The 4,550-nt window shown below is 42.3% G+C and overlaps 1 pseudogene; it reads left to right on the top strand.

Moving 5' to 3' along the window:
- Positions 1-3,202: 3,202 nt before the first annotated feature.
- Positions 3,203-4,550, top strand: LOC114693389 (annotated as a pseudogene).

Genomic DNA, 4,550 nt, shown 5'->3' with positions numbered 1-4,550 from the left:
GGAATTTAACCAAGTTATCAGGGCTGGTGACAAAGCACCCTTGCTCACTGAGCCATCTCACCGGCCAGAGAGACGTTTTAGGATGAAGATTGCTGGCAAATATTAAGACATCGCTGGAAGATTAGAGAAGATGTAGAAGTATGCTGGTGTTAAACTTTTCCTATGTCTCCCGAGAGAGCAGAAGATGGAGAAGCAGTGTGTAACAGGATTCTGTGTTTAAAGGTGACACTTGTAGCGGGGACTGAAAACTCAAGCCACTGGAGCTTAGGGGATCATTTTGAGGAGGAAGCTGTCATACAGCCACCAGGTACTGGGGGCGCTTGATGAGAGAGACTGTGAAACTAGAAGATGTGAAAAGGAGGAAAGCAGAACTGGGAAACAAAGGCATGTATAATGCAAAGGTGCAGCTAAAACCCTTCTTCCGGGGATAAGCTCCTGCTGAAAGGATTCGTGTCCCTGACGTTGTGTAAATGGAAAGCAATTATTCACTAACACCCAGGAGAAAAAGAGGAAGCATGGCTACCATCGGCGTGCAATTGTACTATGCAATATGAAATTCCTTATTAAATCTTCTCAGAACAGTTAGAAAGTAATTTCCCCTGGAAAATTGTCTCTATCCACTCTCTCAATTTCTACCTTCACCTCTTGGCTCACTGCATCTGGCTTTTGTCTGTCATTTCAGCAGGAATCATCCTGATGAAAGTTACCAAGAACTCCTTTATTGAAACCCCGCAGGATCTCCGCTTGAACACCATCTCCTTGGGGAAGCCTTCCTTAAGCTTAGAGCACAGTAAGATCCCATCTCACTTGTTCTGCAAAGACCATCCCACTGCACGACAACTATTTACAGCTATTACTCATTCAGGACTGGATGGTATGAGGAGAGACGCTGTCTTATTTAACTTTGTATCACTAGCATCAGGTGTGCTACTGACTTAATTATTATCCATTGGTAATATGCCGGTGGTGATCTGAATGAGGCTGGCCCCCATAGGCTCATATATTTGAATACTTGGTCCCTGGATGGTGGAAGTGTTTAGAAAGGATTAGGAGGTGTGGCCTTGTTGGAGGAGGTGCATCATTGGGGCTGGGTTTTGAAGTTTCCAAAGACTCATATGATACCTAGCCCTTTCTCTCTACTTCCTATTCTTGGATCGAGATGCAACTCTCAGTTTTTCCTGCCACCTTGCCTTTGCTCTGCCATCATGGATTTTAACTATCTGAAACCATAAATCCAATGAAATACTTTCTTTTATAGGCTGCCTTGGTCATGGTGTTATTCCATAGCAATAGATGTAACTAAGAAAATTCCCCCATTACCTCTTTCTTTTAATCCTTTCTGCAAGAAATACACAAAAAATAAAACATTTCTAAATATAACAAAAACAAAAGCTGTTCAAAATATGAACAGAATAGACATTTCCTCCAAGAACATCCTTTTTTCTTATACTGTACATAAATTATTTTGTAACAAATGATTAATATATCGGTTAAGTCCTAGATGCTTTAAGGTTGGTTTTCTTATCTTCTAGTTTCTCCCACCACCACAGCTCAGCAACCAACTTTTTTTTTTAGGGGGGGTGGTTCTTTTTCAAGACATGTTCTCACTATGTAGCCCTGGTTATTCCAGAACTCACTATGTAGACCAGGATGGCCTCTACCTCACAGAGGTCAGCTTGGCTCTGCTTTATGAGTGCTGGGGTTAAAGGCAGGTGTACACCACTATGCCCAGCTCCAAACTTCTTATGATTCTGTCGTATTGTGTTCTTATTAGCTAAACACTAGGTTTGACTTTGTTATTTTATGTGACTCCTCAGAAGTTAAGAAACATATAAGTAGCAATTAAAATAAATACCTCATACAAATACTTTGGCTTATAGTTTTACCTAATGTGGCTTTATTTAGCAATGCCCCTCATGATCAGTAAGTAGTCTGGCATAGTCTAACTGGTTTGCACATCTTTGCATACTGGGATCTCAACAGGTGAGGACAACTTATCTACATTTTTCTGAACACACTCGTATGTACTTTTATTTCTTTTTCTATGGTGCTGTGATTGGACTCAGGGCTCTGTGCATGCGGGGGATTACTTTGCCACTGAACTCTACACCCTATACTCTGGATCTTAGTTTTTATTTGCCTGTTTCGTAACTACAGTTTTGCAAACACTGTAGCATTTACTAAGGTGATGCTCATGGCATTTGGAATCACCTTTGGTTCTTTCTGTCTCATTTATTTCTCTATTTCAGCAATTGCCAAACTGTTTTCTTCTCACATCTACAAAGCCCATCCTTCATCCCTTTAGTTTTGTTTGATATTTATCTTTTCACCCTTCCGCTTATAAACCCAGGACCTTGTATATGCTAGGCAAGCACTCTACCATGGAGATACTTCCTTAGCCCTTAATTTCTTTCTTGAGACAGGGATTTGCTAAGTAGCCCAGGCTGCCCTTGAGCTAATAATCCTCCTGCTCTGGCTGCTAGAGCTGTGGTTATAGGTGTGCTCCATCATAGCTGGCTTATTCTAATAGTTGTGTTATTACAAAATGCTCTTAATGCCATTTATTATTGAAACATTACTGAATGATATAATATAGATAAGCATCTTCATATGCTGGAAAGACAGTCACTGAAATTATTCTTAGAAAGATTTTAGAGCAGTGACGCAATAAAAGATATAAGGACATTCTTTTTTAAGCAAGTTTGTAGCTATGCGGTGGTGGTGCACACCTTTAATCCCAGCACTCAGGAGGCAGAGCCAGGTGGATCTCTGTGAGTTCGAGGCCATCCTGGTCTGCACAGAGAAATCCAGGACAGGCACCAAAACTACACAGAGAAACTGTGTCTTGAAACCCCCCCCTCAAAAAAAAAAGAAAGGAAGTTTGTATTAAATACATACCCAATGACATGCAAAGTTGAAGAAAACCAGTGAGAGTCTAAGAGGTAAATGTATACAAATTGTTAACTTATTGTTCCATGTGAATATATAATTTCCATGAAGAAACCTGTTCTACATTGTGAATTTAAATAACAACAACAGTATATAATCAATAACTGACAAGTAGTAGAGATAGTCTTCAATGACAGACATATAAAGAGTTGATTGGGATGGGCACAAACCAATAGCTTGTCCAATCTCTGATTCTTTCCTGCCTCAGTTTCCTCATTGTGCTTCCCAGAAGCTAGCAGAGAACTAAGCAAAGATGTTTGAACATATCCAGGTAACAGAAGATGAAAATGATGAGTCCCATGAAATATCATCAAAGACCATGGAACAGTATTGCTGTCCACTGTTGCAGCCCCGTTTTCAGGGCATGTGGCCTGCATGACAGGAATCCAGTTTCTCAGTGTATGAATGGTGTCTGGCTGGTGGAAGGAAATCTGCATCCCCCAATGTTGACTGGGGAAATCTGGTCTAGATTGTCAACTACCCAGAAGGTAACAAAAGGGAAATGGAGAGGAAAGGTGTTTCTTCAGCAGCGAAAGTAGAAGTAACCAGAAAACATCTGATTTAAGAGTGCCAGATCTCCCATGGCTAACAACCAAATAGGATCTTACAGACTATGCAGGTGCTTTGGAGATCATCCTGTGGTGCAGGACTAGGGAGATCTTAAAACTGGAAGGGTTTGACTTCTTTCAGTTTATGCAATATGAAACCCAACTGAAAACAATGCTATCAGGACATTGGCTAGAGAGCCGATGGTGTGTCTGCAAAGCCCCGATGAGCCCCTGAGGAGCAGAAAGTTGTTTGTGGGACGTTATTTAGAAGACACAGTGGCCAAAGGGCTTCGGCAGCTCTCCTGTCAGCATGGGAAAGTCGTGGATGTCTGCTGTTGTTCCCAAACCACTCAGGGCTTTGGCTTTGGCTGTGTTTACAAATGATAAGGTTGCCCAGTCTCTTTGTAGAGAGGATTTGATCGTTAAAGGAACCAGTGTGCAGTTATTCAACGCTGAACCTAAGCACAATAGCAGTAGACAGAAAGAAGTGGAAGACTGGGTGGAAATCCAGGAGGCTTTGGGAAGTCAGGGTGGGTTGGGTAACACTAGAAGGGGTGGAGCTGGCTTGGGAAATAGCCAGGGTGGTGGTACGGGTGGAGAGGTGAACTTTGGAATCCTTATCATTAATCCATTAAACCAAATTAATGATGGTTGCAGCCCCGGAGGTACCGCAGAGCAGTTGGGGTATGGTAGGCATTTTAGCTTGCCAGCAGAACCAGTCAGACTCAGAGCCAGGGCAGCACACTGATGGAGCCAAATCAGGGTTTGGGTTCTGGAGACAACTCCCACAGTGGTTATAATCACGAGGCCCCTTTCGGTTGGGGACAGCGTCAAATGCAGGGTCAGGCAGGGGTTGCAGTGGAGTTTTGGCTCAAACATGGATTCTACATCCTCTGGCTGGGGAATGTAGGCAGTGGGCTTCGGTTGGTTGGTAAGTTGGCTGGTTGGTTAGAAATGGTGAGAATTAATTTTTTCTAAGCCTGTGATAAGTATACTGTAAAATAATCTGTGCTAAGTATTTTCCAACTTGCTTCTTCAGTGTGGAGTACATTC

The sequence above is a fragment of the Peromyscus leucopus genome, chromosome 14 (genome assembly GCF_004664715.2).
Source record: "Peromyscus leucopus breed LL Stock chromosome 14, UCI_PerLeu_2.1, whole genome shotgun sequence".
NCBI classification, from domain to species: Eukaryota; Metazoa; Chordata; class Mammalia; order Rodentia; family Cricetidae; genus Peromyscus; species Peromyscus leucopus.
This window is presented reverse-complemented; position numbering and strand designations above follow the sequence as displayed.